Here is an 18371-nt window from a genome sequence, read left to right on the forward strand (position 1 = left end):
GACAGCCTGCTGACTGTGCTGTCTTGTTGGCCTTGATGACCTTGGTGGTCATCCTCTGGCCAGTGGAACATGTGCTGGCCCCACCTGGGAGGGGGCGGCCAGCGCCATGGCTGGCATCTCCCCAGTCATTGCAGCCTCATCAGATGCCACGGTCACTGGCAGAGGGGTGGAGGAGCTGCTGCCTTCATCCTGAGCGCCCTGAGAGGAGCCCACAGAGACGACAAGCTGTTCATGTGCCAACTGGAGGTCACTCTGAACCTCCCTGCTCATCATTGATGGACAACACCTAGCTGGGATACTGGGTGCCTCATCCATCTCCCACACTGATACAACCTGAGGTCAGTGCCTGTGTGAGGGTTTGCAGGTCTGGGCGCAACCCAAGGAATCTCTGATTCTGTTCTTGGAGCTGCCTCTCCATAAGAGTTGTCATTCTCTCAGTGGAGAAGGCAGTGTGCTCGGCCATGAGGATCAATGCAGTGCTCATGCTCCGCATGGACTCTTCCATAACAGAGACCATGGCACACATACCCTCATGGTTCTCCACCAGATCCTCCTGCACATCTCACTGGACATCCAGCATCTGCCACCTAATGGATGACTCCAGAGGCTCATCATCAGCCTTCGAATGAGCATCGTCCTTGACCCCAGCAACCCTCCGACTATCAGCGGCCTGGCCACTCTCTGCCTCCAACTGCATCTCAAGCAATTGTGGTGCCCTTACCAATTTACACCGAAATACTAGCCGTCTAGCTAATGCTCACCGAGGTACCGGTATCTGCACTGGTGCATGCTTCAGAAAGTGGGTGTGATGCAGGTGCAAGTGAAGCCCGGTGGTCCTCCGGTGTCAGGGGTGGTTCTTCGGGCCCACAAACTGATTGCAAGCTGGTGAACCTAAAAGGGAGAATAAGGCCATGTCATTATTTTAAGTCATCACATTGTCTCTGTGCATGCTAGGCGTCCTGGTGAGATAATGGAGATCTGCATCACGGTGCCCTCGCTTTTCAATGATCAATGGGAACTCCAGGTTCTAGACTCACATCAATGAAGAGACTACACTAGAATGGTTGCACAAGCCGAAAGCCCCACCTCTGTGCATTGTACTGTCACCTTTGCCTGGCACCCCTGGCTCTCCATGCCCAGTTGCATGTGGAGTGTGCTGGCTCTTGAACTTGAGGGTGTCTCGCTTGAACCTGCTGAGCAGCAGGAGGTTGAGCTGCCCTCTGTCTGTACTTGCCCTCTCTGTTTGGTTATGGCTTGACTTTTGAAAGGACAGAGGAGTGTTGATTAGCCCACTCTCTACCTGCAGCGCCATTGCAGCCTGGCCAACCCCAGCTGAGGAACACTTCAGAGGGCATGGCACTTGAGCCGCAAGGCACTCAGTTCAAGCAGCCAGGGTTCACCCCTTGGCCAGCTCCGGTGTCACTCAGACTCTAGAACCCCTGAGGTCCACTGAGGGACAGCCACACCTTAACACTTCTGCACACTGACCCACACCAACACGGTACTCACCCTTCCTGAGCGCAGCACTGCAGCAATGTGCGCTGCACCACGTCATGGCTGCTCACCAGTGCTGCCATCTCCTCCCACGCCGTCTTGGTGAGATGCGTTGGCCTCCTCCCCCCATCTCTGGGGACAAGAATGTCCCTCCTGGCAGCCATCTCCTCCAGGATGTTGGCAAGCCACTCGTCCGAAAAGCAGGTAGCCAAGTGCCCACCAATCTGCCATCCCGCCTGCCATGTCTAGCTGCACTAGACTCCATAACTTCGATATTGAAACTACAGAACAGACTTCCTTCCGTTGCAGCATTTCCGGGGCTCCCTGGGCCATTTTTAAACTGGCCACTGGGTCGCCATTGGCCCTTCCAAACCAGCGCAGAGTTGCTTTTCATGCTGGGCGGGCCTTAATTGGCCTGCCAGCATGAAATTGTGGTCGGGGGGCCAAGTCCAGGCAGCGGACTGTTTCTCAGCCCCTCCCAGGCCTGCCCACTGCACCTGCCCAATGACCTCAAAATCCTGCTGAATGATGATGTAAGAGAAGGTTGGTTGAGCATGGTGCTGTTGATATTGGGCATGTGGACATTTAAAATGTCATAATAGAATTGTTGGAAATCCAGAAATAACAGCAAAACCTAGTGCTTTGGCATCCTGGCTGGCTTGATCTCTCGCAAAGGACATGTAATTGTAGGCCTTGACAAAAAGGATCTGTACCCCCACTGTATGCACTTGTATGTGCAAGCTTGAGAAATGCAGAGGTCCCTGTGGAACCTTACCTGGTCTGGTCAGAACCACAGCAATGTGGTTGATCTTAACTGCCCTCTGAACAAGGGGCAATTAGGGGTGGGCAATAAATGCTGGCCTAGCCAGTGATGTCCACATTCCATGAACGAATAAAAAAAAATGCAGGCCAGCAAAATGTCTGTTTCAAGGATAACACAATGCTTCCACCCACACCGACCCCCCCCCACCACCGACCTGCTCCCTCACCCCTCTTCATATGACTGACTGCAATTAGATTGTCTTGGCAGACACTTGGATGTGCTCCTTTGGAATACAGGTGAGGGAGTGAGATTCTTTCAGGGGGGTGGAGACTTTCCATATGTGAACCTGCCAGTGCCAAAATGCTGAGCCCTTTCTTTTAACAGGCATCTGGAGCATGTCTAGTCACGTAAGTGCTCATGACTTTATTATCACTCTAGGGAAATTCGATGCTTGAAACAAGGGGTTATTATAAGATCGATTAGTGGCATGCTTTGGGAATAGTCTCACATGAATGAGCTTTATTGCTTAATTCTCTTGATTCCTTGCAATGCCATTGAAAGGCTCCTAACATTTCTCAGCTGAAATCTCTCCTCCTTTGGTAATTCACAGCTAGTTGGGTGATCCCTTTAATCAGCCCCCCAGTGTAGCACCCTTCCTTGAGGCCCTCAGAGCCCTACCCACCAGAGTTATTTCTCAGTTTTATTTTGTACTGTACCATCGCTTCAGGTTTCAATTGGATGATGCTGAGCCTTTACTACCAGACCAACTTAGAATCTCCCTGTGTAACTGTGGAAACCCCTCCCATCATCCTGGAGGAGCAGCATATTCAGGTTTCTTTCCCTTCAAAAATGCTCAGTCCTTCCCATATAATCCTTAATCCCATTGTGATGGTAGTGGATATCCCTGTATAACCCCCTGAATCATGTGGGGTGGATGTGCCTATTCCCCTTGTGGATCTTACCCCTCCCCATCTCAAGGCCGATTGCACAGTGACATATAGAGACCATTCCCCATGAGACCTTTGAGTGCCCATACATTACCTTTTCCCCATCCAAAGGCTGAAGGAACCTCCCCTCACTGTGAGTGCCATCTGTGGCCCAGCATTATATCAGAGACCCCTGGATCGATGCATGTGATGTTACAACCACAACCTGCACACAACTTGGTGGGCACTACTGGCACTGGACTGACATGTCCACCCCTTCCCTCGACTGGGACAAGGACAGTCTTTGCAAACTTAGCAATGTTAACTATTGCATTTTCTCACTCCGCGACCCTCCCATTCTGGCCCCAACTCGCTTATATCCTTCTGTAAGAGACTTTCTCCCCATCTCCTCATTGTAGGCCAGAGGATGCTTCCCCTCTGCACCCTGCCACCCCCCCCATCATGTGTCTAAGTGTTCCCCAGTCTACATCTGACCCCCACTCTCCCCCCAAAGTTGAGGCCTTCCCTTGCCTCTGTCTGGTCTTCAACCACCACCCCCCATCCCAACCGCCAGTCGGGCCCTTGACCTGCAGCCCCTTCCTTTTCCTCTGTCTGGACTTTCCTCCATCCTGTCCTCCAGTCAAGACCTTGCCCTGCAGCAAGTTCTTTTGCCTCTGTCTGGTCTTTCTCCCTCCCAGGTCTTTTAGCCTTCCATCCCCCACCCTTCTCTCACTCTCCTTCCAATCTCTCACTTGATCCCTCCCTCCCCCCCACCTCCCTGTCTCTCACCTGATCCCCAACTCTCACTTGCCCATCTCTTGCTCTGGCTGCCTGTCTCTCTATTTGGCCCGTGTCCCTTCTCTCTCTCTCTCTCACACACAATCACGTAGACCCACCCATGTTCATCTCTTCATCTTGATCTTCCCTTTTCTCTCTCCTTCTCACGCTCTCTCTCTTGTCCTGCCCTGCCCTCACCTTGCCATGATTTTCATCTCTACATCTTCAGGAAAAATTACCACTTCAAGAACAGTTCCTGTCAAAACATTAGCAGCAGGAGAGATCTGGCTGGAGCCACAAGCGCAGCACTTGGAGCAGGAGAATATAGAAATTAATAGAAATCAGCCATTTGGTCCAATCAGTCTGTACCCGAGCCTATGCTTCTGCATCCTTCCTCATCTAACTCTATCAGTATAACCCTGTATCAGTATAACCCTCTATCCCCTTCACCTCCTTTTCCTTATCTTGCTTCCCCTTAAATGCATAATTTCTGTTTGTCTCAATGGTAGTAACAAGTTCCATGTTCTCAATACATGCTGGATAAAGATGTTGCTCCTGAATTCCCTAGTTGATTTCTTGGTGATGATCTTATATTATGGCTTCTTGTTTTGCACTTCCACCAAATGTAAAAATTCTGCTTGTGTCTGCTCTATCATGCTCCCCCCCCCCAACAAACCTGTCATGTGGGGCCTTTAAAATCCAGTCCAGACAGTAGGCAAAGCATTAACCTTTTCTAATTGATGAAGCATGAACAGTTATAATAGAAGAATCAAAAGATTACCAATTGCTAAATCAGGGGTGGGGGCGCTTGAGAAGATTGCACCTTTATGGATTAGACATCTGTAAGAGTTTTTTGATTAAAATATTTTCTTTTTTACTACTGCAGAATCAACTCATCCTGGAGGAACAATCAAACTGGGTAACACAAGCTTTTGTTTATTTGTTTATAATTTTCATCAATCAATGTTTTATAATATGTATAAACAGTTGATAGGTTGTTACGAGCATCAGAATTTGAAATGATTTTCCAAATATTCAAGCTAAGTATTTAAATCAGTCTGGATGTTGTTTTAAGTTCAGCATTGGCATATACTATATAGCTGAATACTGGTTTTCAAAATAACTAAAGAAGTTCTAACTGAATCATAAGGAGTTAGTATCCTTTGGAAATAACTACAACAACAAGTTTTTGATCCAAAGTATTTGCAAGTAAGATAGTTAAGTATATATTTTTAGTGAAATGGAATTGGGGCATTTCTTCACTAATGAAAATTGGGAAGCGGGTTTTAAATAAGGTTCTGAAACTAAAGTGAGTTTCTGCACAATTTTAAATAAATAAAATTTTAAGCAGCAGTCTACATAAGTACAAGAACAACTTCTAGTTACTTACAAATGGAATATCTCTGGGGAAAACCAAAATCCAATGACTGCCTTATGATCTCCTAACAGCAGGTCTGCCAATGCCCCTTATAGCTTTAAAGGTTCCATTATTAGAACTTAGAACTATTTCAGAATTTCAGAATCTGAAGTATTTTGCTTTTATACTGTATGATAAAAACTATTCTTTCAATAACATTATTACATATCCTAATTTTTCATATGCTAACTCCTTTGGCAGAATTTGATTAATCCAATCCTGCAAGCCTAGGCTTCCAGATCCAAGCTCCATTATCTTGACTATCATATTCTTAAATATCTTTTTAATAGCAAAACATCAAAGGTAATAATTTCTGGATTGTTACCTGAGCCACACACCAATTGGCAAAGGTTCAAGCAGATAAGAGAAATTACCCATGACTCAAAATACAATGGGGGAAGAAGGGGTTTTGATTCATGGGGCATTGGCATCCATACTCAGGGAAGAGTGAGCTATTCCATTGGGATGGGATACACTTGAACTGGCTGGGACCGCTGTCCTGGCCCATTGTCTAACTAGGACTGTGAACAGGGCTTTAAACTAATCGGGGAAAGGGGGGAGGTTTCGGGTGAAGGGAGATTTGGAAATCCAAAGGTCAAGGCTTTGGAGGCATATAGCAATGTTGATAAGACAAGATGAATGAGACAGGAAGGGACAGAGAGTTTAACAGAAATTGTACAACAATTAATAAGGTCATTGCAGGGAATATGGTCACTGTTTGAAAATAAGGGGTTGCCCATTTAAAACAGAGATTAGGCATTTTTTTTTCACTCAGAGGGTTGTGAGTCTTTGGAACTCTCTTCCTGCAAAGGTGGTGGAAGCAGAGTCTTTGAATATTTTTAAGGCAGAGGCAGATGGATTCTTGGTAAGCAAGGGGAGGCAGTGGCAGTATGGTCATTGGACTAGTATTCCAAGGACCCAGGTTCAAATCCCACCATGGCAGAATCAATAAAAAATCTGGAATTAAAAGACTGATGATGACCATAAAACCATTGCCGATTGTCATAAAAACCCATCTGGTTCACTAATGTCCTTTAGGGAAGGAAATCTGTTGTCCTTACCTGGCCTGCCCTATATGTGACTCCAGACACATGGCAATGTGGTTGACTCTTAAATGCCCTCTGAACAAGGGCACTTAGGTTTGGACAATAGATGCAAGTCTAGACAGCGACACTCAAATCCCATGAATGAATAAAAAAAGAAAGGGGGTGATAGGTTATTGGGGGTAGGTGGAATGCAGATTTCAGGTTACTATCAGATCAGCCATGATCTTATTGAATGGCGGAACAGGCCCTAGTGGTTGAATGTCCTTGTTTGTATGTTAGTATAGAAGTAAAAAATGAAGTTCAAAGTTCTTTATCTGAATGCACAAAGCATCTGCAATAATATAGATGAAGCAGTGGCACAAATAGAGGTAAATTATTTAGATCTAATTGCCCTAACAGAGACATGGCTACAAGGTGATCAATGTTGGGAAATAAATTTTCCAGGGTACACAATGTTTTGGAAAGTCAGACAAATAGCAAAGGAGGAAGGGTAGCCCTGGGTAGCCCTGACAGTAAAGAAAGATATAAGGACTTTAGAGACAAGACATCTGGTCTCAGAAGATTGTGAAGTAGAATAGGCATGGGTAGAAATTAGGAATAGCAAGAGTCAGAAAACACTGCTGGGAGTAGTTACTAGGCTCCCTAGTGTAGCTATACCATTGGACAGAGCATTAAACAAGAAATCATTGGAGCTTGTAACAAAAGCAATGTAATGATTGTGGGGGACTTTTATCTTCATATAGACTGGGATAATCAAATTGGCAAGAGTGGTCTGGAAGATGAGCTTGTGGAACGTTTTCATGACAGTTTCTTGAACCAATATGTTTTGCAACCAACTAGGGATGAAGCTATCTTAGATCTAGTAATGTATAATGAATCAGGGTTAATTAGTAGTGTCACAGTAAAAGATCCAGTGGGAAATAGTGATCATAATATCATTGAATTCCAGGTTAAATTTGAAAATGACATACTCTAATCACAAACAAGAATCTTAAACAAAGCAAAGCCAATTACATAGGTATGATGGGAAAACATGCTAAGGTAAATTGAGTAAATAGACTTAAAGGTATGGTTGTAAATAAACAGTTGGTGATATTTAAAGAAACAATTCAAAATGGCCAACAAAAGTACATTCCATGGAAAAACAAAAACTCAGCAAGAAAGACCTATCTGTGGCTCACTCAGGAAGTTAGGGATACTATTAGATGAAAAGAAGAGGCTTACAATTATTGCAAGAAACAGTAACAAGACTGAGGATTGGGAATGTTTTAAAAGCCAGCAAAAGGCAACCAAAAAGTTTATAAAAAGGCAAAAAAGAGAGTAAATTGGCCAGTAATCTAAAAGCAGTTGTAAGAGCTTTTATCAGCATATAAAAAAGAGTAGCTAAAGTTAATGTTGGTCCATTAGAAACAAAGACAGAAGAAATTATCATGAGAAATAAGGTATTGGCAGAAGCATTGAACAAATATTTTGTACCCGTCTTCAGAACCCGTAGAAGACACAAGTTTCATTCCAGAAATAGAAGGCGAACTAGCAGCTGAAAAGAGTAAGAATATTAGGGAAGTTAATATCAACAGAGAAAAGATATTGGAGAAACTGAAGGGATTAAAATGTGACAAATCCCTGGGCTTGATGGCCTACACCCTAGGGTTCTAAAGAAGATAGCTGCAGAGATAATGAATGTGCTGTGATTTGTCAGAATTCATTGGATTCAAAATGGCCCCATCAGATTGGAAGTTGGAAAACATTACTCCATTTTTCAAGAAAGGAGGGAGAGAGAAAACATGGAACTACAAGCCAGTTAGTCTAACGTCAGTTGTTGGGAAAAATCTATTGTTAAGGAAGTGTTAACAATGCAGTTAGAAATGCATAGTATGATTATAACAAGTCAACAAGGTTTTACTAAAGGGAAATCCCATTTAACATATTTATTGGAGTTTTTTGAGGATGTAAGTTCGTAAGGTAGATAAAGGGGAACCAGTAGATATAGTGTACCTGGATTTCCAAAATGCTGTTGATAAAGCGCCACATTAAAGGTTAAGAGGCAATATAAGTGGACATGGAGTTGGAGGTAATATATTAGATAGATAGAGGATTGGTTAATAGATAGGAAGCAGAGAGTGGACATAAATGGGACATTTTCAAGTTGCCAGGTAGTGAATAGTGGAGTATCACAAGGACCAGTGCTGGGGCCTCAGCTATTTATAATCTATAGGAATTACTTCAATGAAGAGACAGAGAGTAATGTATCTAAGTTTGCAAATGATACAAAGCTAGGTGGAAAGGTAAGCTGTGGAATGACACAGAGAGGCTGCAAAGAGTTATAGGCAGGTTAAATGGTTAAGAAGGGTAGCAGGGATAATCCAGGAAATTACAGGCCAGTGAGCCTTACGTCAGTGGAAATTATTGGAGAAGATTCTTCGTGACAGGATTTACTACCATTTGGAAGCAAATGGGCGTATTAGTGAGAGGCAGCATGGTTTTGTAAAGGGGAGGTCATGTCTTACTAACTTGATCGAGTTTTTCAGGGAAGTGACAAAGATGATCGACGATGGAAGGGCAGTGGATGTTATATACATGGATTTCAGTAAGGCCTTTGACAAGGTCCCTCATGGCAGACTGGTACAGAAGGTAAAGTCGCACAGGATCAGAGGTGAGCTGGCAAGATGGATACAGAATTGGCTTGGTCATAGAAGACAGAGGGTAGCAGTGGAAGGGTGCTTTTCTGAATGGAGAGCTGTGACTAGTGGAGTTCCACAGGGATCAGTGCTGGGACCTTTGCTGTATGTAGTATACATAAATGATTTGGAGGAAAATGTAACTGGGCTAATTAGTAAGTTTGCAGATGACACTAAGGTTGGAGGAGTTGCAGATAGTGAAGAGGATTGTCAAAGGACACAACGGGATATAGATCTGTTGGAGACTTGGGCGGAGAAATGGCAGATGGAGTTTAATCCGGACAAATGCGAGGTAATGCATTGTGAAAGGTCTAAAACAGGCAGGAATTATACAGTAAATGGCAGAACCCTTAAGTGTATTGACGGGCAGAGGGATCTGGGTGTACAGGTCCACAGGTCACTGAAAGTGGCAATGCAGGTGGATAAGGTAGTCAGGAAGGCATATGGCATATGGCATGCTTGCGTTCATTGGCAGGGGTATTGGGTATTAAAGCTGGGAAGTCATGCTGTAGCCGTATAGAACCTTGATTAGGCCACACTTGGAATATTGCGTGCAATTCTGGTCGCCACATTACAAGAAAGATATGGAGGCATTGGAGAGGGTGCAGAGGAGGTTTACCAGGATGCTGCCTGGTCTGGAGGTTATTAGCTATGAGGAGAGGTTGGAGAAACTCGGATTGTTCTCACCAGAGTGATGGAGATTGAGGGGCGACTTGATAGAAGTTTACAAAATTATGAGTGGCATGGACAGAGTAAATAGTCAGAAGCTTTTTCCCAGGGTGGAAGAGTCAATTACTCGGGGACATAGATTTAAAGTGAGAGGAGAAATCTATAGAGGAGATGTGCGGGGCAAGTTTTTTATGCAGAGGGTAGTGAGTGTCTGGAATTCGCTGCCAGAGGAGGTGGTGGAAGCAGGTACGATAGTGGTGTTTAAGAGGCAGCTTAACAAATACATGAATAGGATGGGAATAGAGGGATACGGACCCCAAAAGTGCAAAATGTTTTAGTTGACGGGCAATATGATCAGCTCAGCCTTGGAGGGCTGAAGGGCCTGTTCCTGTTCTGTACTTTTCTTTGTTCTTTGTTCTTTGTAATTAATTGGGCAAAAAGATGAATTATAATGTAGGGAAGTGTGAAGTTATTCACTTTGGTCAAAAGAATAGAAGAGCTGAATATTTTAAAAAAGATAAGAAACTTGTAAGTATTGATGTTCAAAGTGACTTCGATGTGCTCATACAAGGAATGCAAAAAGCTTACATACAGGAACAAGCAATTAGGAAGGCATATGGTGTGTTGGTTTTTATTGCAAGGGGATTGGAGTACGGGAATAAAGAATCTTGCTAGAGTTGTACAGGGTTTTGTTGAGACCAGATCTGAAGTACTGTGTGCAGTCTTGGTCTCCACATTTAAGAAAAGATATATTTGTATTGGAGGTGGTACAGCCAAAGTACACTTAAGTGGCCCCTGGGGTGACAGGGTTGTCTCACGATGACAGATTGAGAAAATTGTGTCTATTTTCTCTGGAGTTTAAAAGACTGAGAGGCGAGCTTCTTGAATGTTCAAGTTTCTGAAGGGGCTTGAAAGGGTGGACACTAAGAGATTGTTTCCACTGGAGCTCAGTCCCATGATAAATGGCCAATCATTTAGGACTGACATAAGGGGAAAGTACTTCACTCAAAGCATTGTGAATCTTTGTTCTTCTCTGCCCCAGAGGGTTGTGGATGCCCCATCATTGACTAAATTTAAGGCTGGGCTAGACAAATATTTGTTCTCTCATGGAATCAAGGCATATGTAGAACGGGCAGGAAAGTGGAGCCCAAGATCAGCCATGATCGTATCGAATGGTGAAGCAGGCCATATGGTCTACTCCTGCCCCTATTTCTTATGTTCTTGTGTTCCTACCCTCTACTCAAATCTGGGTCTGAGCTGATCTTCATTTTAACAGGTAAGAATAAACTATTTCTAACTTACAATAACTTAACACCATCTGCTCTTTCTTTTATTTCAAACTGCCTCAAACTAGCTTATTCTGGTTCTGCAAGCCTTCTGCAAGACACGTGAAGGCTTCTACACAAACTCCAATCACCTGCTGAAGCCCTGCAAGTTTATTTCCCTCAAGTAGCCATCCAATTTCCTTTTGAAATCATTGAACATTTCTGCTTCCACCACCCATGCAGGCATAGAGTTCCAGGTCATTACCACTTGCTGAATAAAAAGGTTCTTCTTCACATCCCCCAACATCTCTTGCTTAATACCTTAAATCTGTATCCCCTAGTCCTTGTACCATCAAGTAATGGGAATATCTTTTCTTTGTCTAACTTTTCAAAACCTGTCATTACCTTGTACACCTCTACCAAATGTCCCCTCAATCTCCTTTGTTAAACGGCCCCAGCTACTCCAATATAATCTTGTAGTTAAAATCCCTCATTCCTAGAGCCATTCTGGTAAATCTCTCCTGCACCCTCTCAAGGACCCTCACATCCTTTCTAAAGCGTGGTGACCAGAAGTAGGTGCAATACTCAAATTGAGGCCTGACCAGACCTTTATAAAGGTTCAGCATAACCAGTTCTGATGAAAGGTCATGACCTGAAACATGGGGCTGGATTTTACAGGCTGCCCTGGTCCCCACCCCCTGCATATCCTGGCTAAAAAGTCAGTGGGGTAAACCTACCCATGATCCTGACAACTTCCCCATGTAATATAAGGGACTGGCATAGAAAGGGTTAACATGGCACTGGGTACAGTACTGCCCACACTGTGATGTAAAGGAACACATGACTTAAGTCTAGAGGATAGCCTTGTACTGAACAGAGACATGTATGGAGGCAGCTCCTAGCTTAGACCTTATACTGTGTAGATGTACATAGTTATGAGTAGTTAATAAACACTTACTGTTAAACTATACAAGACTCAAAACCTCTTCATGAGACCTGCTGAACTACATGCAACATCTTACAGCATGGTGGCAGCTATCAGAAAAATCCAGAGCCTCACAGAAGCTGGAGAAGGAATTTAAAACCTGGAAGATTGAAAATGTAACATTCTGACCTGCAGAAAGAACCAGAAGAAGACCGCCAGAGAAAAGCTCCAAAGCAGAATTGGAGGCAGAAGGCAGAAATAAAACTCCACACTTCAACAGACGCTCCATTGAATCCCATGGAAGTCCAGCTTCAATATCCAAAGAGTGCAGAATCAGATGACATAGCAGAGGCGAGCTAAAAAAACTTAAGCTCTTGACCAGAACGAGTTTTAAAAAGTTTCAAAGTCAGCAGCAGTTAGTGCTTTGAAACACATTGTGAACAGCCTAGTCCTGAGTTGGCGCCTAAACATGTTGTGGCAGAGCTCTCTCCAATACAAAACTAATAACTTAAAAAATAATCGGCAGTTAACAAACTCTACAAAAGCCAGAGATCAATAGTTTCACAACCAGAAAATACTTAGATGCTGCAGGGAAGACTCAAAAAAGATTAAGCCAGGGAGTCGCTGCTGAAAATTTAAAACACAGAAATCGCAAAGACCATTTCTGCGGGAGTCTTGTATAGTTTAACAGTAAGTGTTTATTAACTACTCATAACTATGTATATCTATACAGTATAAGGTCTAAGCTAGGAGCTGTCTCCATGCTTACCTCCACACACGTCTCTGTTCAGTACAAGGCTATCCTCTAGACCACCAAAATTGACAAGAGGGAAGCCTCGTTGAGAAGGAGTGTATGGTAGTGCCATCTTCGATTTCCTAACAACATTTAAAGCTATGCATACTTTTAATTTTAAATGAACATGAATCAAAAGCCTACCTTACCAGACCAGTTTGGACTCATCCAAGATCCAGACCGATCATAAAATTGGGAATGTCGGGGAAAGAAATTCCTTAGATACATGGGCCAGAATTTTTCACTGAGTGGGCAGGTGCGCACCCGATCTGCTCAAGCTTGAAATAGTGCATGATGATGTCAGGCGAGTGTCCCGACAACATCGCGCACTTGCGCGATATTTTAGTCGGCGAGCGTGAACTAAACTTGGAAACATGCCCGCTGACAGTTAAGAGGGCAATTAAGCCCACTAGCAGTGCAATTAACAGAGATTTTTCCGTCTCAATGTTATGGTTGGTGGGCAGACAAAGAGGCCAGGTGGTCTTTGCATTTTTCAGGAATGAGTTTCCATTATTAAGTAAAAAAATAAAAATGTATGGGCAGAATTTTCATCATTTATATGTTCAGATGACTGATTCTGATGCATGGATGTTTCTTCCTGCATTTTAAAATCTTTATTGATTGCTTTTAAATTCTTCATCTCCCTAATACAGCTCTCTGTCTTCAGGGAACTTTCATTCCGCGCTCCCCTGTGCCAAAGATTACGTCAGCACCCACCCTCCTCCTGCCCCCACTAAGCATTTCGGCACACCATTCAATTAATAGCCAACCAGTGTGAAACTGAGGGCCAATCATGATTGGCAGTCCGTTCCCTGGCCACTCCCGGGCCCGCCGATCGCATGTACCTGCCGAACTAAAAATCCTGCCAATGATTTCTTCAGGTCTGGAACAAAAGACAGAAGCTGGACACGTTAGAACACTACTTTATTTTGTAGGTCTAATAGCCGACAATACAATAGCTACACAAAGAATCAATGAATCCTGAGCAAAATTTGACAGAATTTTAAAATTACTTGAGACATATTTTAATTTGAGCAGTAACAAGATCCTTGAAAGGGCAAAGTTTAAGAAATGTGTCCAACAGCCAGCAGAACCTGTTGACTCCTTCATTAATGAACTGTACAGATAGCTGAAGGCTGTGATCTGAAATCAAAGCTAACCAGGGCTAATCAGGGATAGAATTGTTGTCTGAGTGGCGGATGATGCACTCTCAGACATTCTTCAAGCTAAGGAAGATATGACCCTTGAAAAGGCCATTCAGATTGTCAGGCAATCCAAAATCTGTTTTGCACAGATTCATCTTCAGGGACAAAAGCAAACCATGGTACTACCATTGTCCAGCTAGTAAAACAGCAGAGAAGCAGGGACACTCAAAGCCAAGAGAAGAAATACCTTAGCTATCCATCAAAGGGTAGGTGTCCATGCCAGTGCTTGTGAAGCCAAGTGACCCCATAGGTGTGATCAATGTCTAGTAGTTTCAGTAACAATGTTTTAGTTGCAACCACTGTTATGAAGCTATTAATGTATAAAATATTATTGGAAAATATTTTTCTTTTAAAATAGAGGTTTAGTCTGTGGGTGTGTCTTAATTGGATTAAAGCCAGCTAGTCTGGGTGCTTTGATGTGTACTAGTTTTGAGATGTAAGAGAGGTAGAGTGCATTTGCATTTTTTGAATACAGCATTCAAGAAATGGGGTGAAATCTGGCACCTAACTAGCAGAGACCAAGCAATATGTTTATATTACTAATAGAACTGGAATTATGAAAGGGGTTTTATAGTTAGAAGAAGTGGATTTCAAAGAGGTTGGTGATACAATGAGAGCTTACATTTAATGAGATGTGCTGGATATAACCGATTGCAGCTTTCGTGTGTGCAGAGCAGAGGCAATGTAAGATCAAGGCAGCTGTAAGCCTACAACTGTCTCCACAGGAACAAAAGTGAAAAGAACCTCATTTTGAATTCCAGCGGTGAAAATGCTTTGCTTGGTGTCTGGTTAATTCTATGGGTGGTGTTGCCTTAATGGAGATTAGTTTAGGAATTTGTTATAAGCTATGATAGTAGTAATTTGTAGCCATGTGTATATATTTAACTTGTGTAAATTAATAAAATGTTTCATTTAGTTTAATATAAAACCTCTGGTGGTCTGATTCGTGAATTCAGGGTTGCATCTCAAACATACCACTTAAAAATATAGGTTATGACAGTTGTTTCAAGTTTCCCTCTGGGATTTTTAAATAACTCAGTGTTACCAACTGCTGGATCATAACAACCACATCGGATACTTCGGAAAGCTATGCAAAGCTAATACAACCAGATGCCCAGATGGTCCCAAGCCAATCGAAGAAGTTGAGGTTCCACACCAAGAGGAAACACAATCATACTTCTTGGGTAAGGACAAAGGTCAAGAATTTTCAGTCTGGAACATGGGCATCTTGGTTAATGGCCATCTCACAAACTTTAAATTGGACTTGGGAGCCAGTGTTATGGACCTCTCAGACAAGGATCCATGGCTATGGACCAATGGTTGATGCTACCCACAACCCAGCTGTGCAGGGCAGATGGCATCAAACTCCCAGTGAAAGGTACTCTACAGGCAACACTCTTTTACAATGATAAAGAATACAAGAGACTTTGTTCATCGTCTACAACCAAGAATGTTCCCTTTTAAGCTGGAAAGCCTGCATCAACCTCAACCTCTTACAGAAAATTGACAAAGTGAAACAGCAAGAGTCTAGTTCTAAATTTTTTAAAATTCCAGAAACTCTTTACTGGGTTGTGGCGACTGAAGGACTGCATACAGGATAACACTGAGGAAGGGTGCTAAACCTGTGTGCCTGTTCACACCATGAAAACTATCCCATCATCTCATGAAGCAAGTACAGAAACAGCTGGACAAGATGACAAAAATGGGTGCTATCTCCTCTGTCAATCAGCTGACTGAATGGTCTTCAAGTATGGTCCCATTCCCAAAACTGAATAGGTGCTTCCGTATCTGCGTCAACTTGACACAGCTCAATAAAGCTGTGTCGAGAAAAGTCCACTCGATATCCTCGGTGTATGAAAGCCTGGCCAATCTCTCTAAAAGCAGTGTTTTCAAAGCCTGATGCTAACAGCGTCTTTTGACAACTTCCACTAGAAGAAAAGTCCAGATTGCTGACCACATTCCCCACCACTTTCACAGATTCTGCTTCAACCACTTAACTGTTTGGAATCACCTCCGCACCAGAAATCTTTCAATGCACAATGTCGACCATTTTGCAAGGCCTAGAGTGTGTCATCTGCCATATGGAGAATGTTTTGGTCCATGACATGACAGTAGAAGAACATGACACAAGGCTCACAGTGACCCCAGAATGCTTGCAGGAAGCAGGGCTGACACAATGAGAAATGTGAATCCTCAAGACCTCTATTTGGTACTTAGACATTTTGTCAGTAACAAAGGACCCACAGAAAACAAAAGCTATCAGCAAGTTCCCAATCCCATCCTCAATTCTGGACTTCCAGAGGTTCCTGGGTATGGTGAACCAGTTGACAAAATTTTTACCCAATCTGACACAGGCCACAGAACCCCTGCACCACCATCTCAAGAAAGACCTGACATGGTTCTAGGACACATTCAAGCATTTGGTTGAAGCCATGCTGCTGTTAACCAACATACTGGCCGACTATGACCCATTCCTGCCCTCCACCATAGCAGTTTACACTTTATTCACAGGCCTTGGAGAGCAGTCTTATTTCAGGAACAACTAGATGAATGTCGCTGGCCAGTGTAAAACACATCCCGAGAAATGTCGGACACAGGGACAAGATACACCAAGATCGATAAAGAAACTTTCACTTTCATGTGGGTGTAGGAGAAATTTTCAGACTACATTATTGGCCTAAAGGTCACCATTGAAGCAGACCATAAGCCACTGGTCCCACTGCTAGATGAGAAGGAGCTGGCAAAGCTCCCCCAAGAATCCAGTGATTCCAATATATGCCTCACGAGGTTCACATACAAGACAGTATACATTCAGGGAAAAACCAAACAACAGAGGACATACTTTCCAGGGCCACTGTGGACCTTTGAAAAAAATATCATGTCAACCTGATCATGGAGCTTGAATCATACTCCTAGTTGGTGAGATGACACCTGCCAGCTACTACAGGAGGACTCCAGCAAATCAGTCAGGAACAAATGTGAGATGAGGTGTGTGCCTGAATCAGCATTACTGTCAACAAGGATGGCCACAGCTTCTTGAGTGCTGTTGGAGTCAAACCCATCCAGGCAAATGAACTGTATTCCATCACATTGCTGACTGTGCCGCCGCATGTTGGGAACATAATTTTGATATGTCTGCATCTAATCATAAGCCCTGCTTACCAGAAACATTTCCCCATGTCAAATTTACTGCCCGCATCGACGGGAAAACGCACTGGCCCAGTACACATCTTAACAAGCGGGTGATGATGGGAGGGGGGGGAAGCAAAGGTGTTGGGGGGTGAGCGGGGAAGGGAATATGGGGCTGGGGGGAAGGAAGCCGTTAGTGGGGGGTAAGAGGGATGTGGGTGTTTGGGGGGAGGAAGGAGTTCAGAAGGGGCAGGAGTCCAGGGGGAGGAAGAAGTAAGAGGGGAGGAGGGAATTAGGGGAGAGTGAGAGGGAGGATGGAGTTAGGGGGTGAAGGAGTTAGGGTGAAGGAAGCAGTAGGGGATGGAAGGAGTAAAGGTGGAGGAAAGAGTAAGGGTGGAGAAAGGAGTAAGGGGGGTGTGATGTCCAAGGGCAAGATCTTTAGGTTGGCAAGTGGGGGGAGGGGCCTGCTCGCTGACGCGAAAAATGACGCGTGATGACATTGGGCGGAACTCCCAACATTATCTGGCATCATCTCCATTTTCAGATCTGGGGGGGCGCATATGAATCAGCTGTGCACCCACCGACCTGTCAATGGCCTATTGAGGCCATTTAAAAAGTAATTAACATAATTAATGGACCTACCCGTCCAACCTTAGGGTTGGCGGGCAGGCCAGGAGCCCTGGCCGGCTTCAGAAAAAGCATGAAACCTCATCCACAGGCAGGATGAGGTTTCATGAGGGTTTTAAAAAAATCAATAAATGTTTGAGTTAAAGTGATGGACATGTCCCAACTCATGTTACAGTGTCACATGAGGGGACACGTCAGGGAAATTTTTTCAACATTTACCTTCAAAGTTTTAATTCTGAGCCAATCTCCCTGAGGCTGCATTTAGCATGCGTGAAAGAGCACACTCCTGGCTGAGGGAATCCCCCCCCCCCCACCCCGCCCCCAGCCTGCTCAGGGAGCGCATTAATTAGCCCGCTCATTTAAAATGGTGGCCCACCCCCAATTGGGGGCGCTGATCGGAGGAGTGCCTGCCTGTACCCACTCCTGAACATCCCCCCGACGGGGAAAATTCTTTGGCAGGCGAACATGAAAGGTAGGGGTCTGTGGAGTCAATGACTGCCTCCTGGAGAGCAAAATAAGGGTGTACATGGTAGGAGGGAATGGTGAGAATGAGAGAGGGTAGAGTGAGTCAGTAGGGTGTGAGCATGAGGGTGCAACAATTGCATTAGAAGGGATGGTGAGGCTGTTTGGTGTGAACTCGGAGGTTGACATGGATCC

This window comes from Carcharodon carcharias, chromosome 9 (genome assembly GCF_017639515.1).
Source record: "Carcharodon carcharias isolate sCarCar2 chromosome 9, sCarCar2.pri, whole genome shotgun sequence".
NCBI classification, from domain to species: domain Eukaryota; kingdom Metazoa; phylum Chordata; class Chondrichthyes; order Lamniformes; family Lamnidae; genus Carcharodon; species Carcharodon carcharias.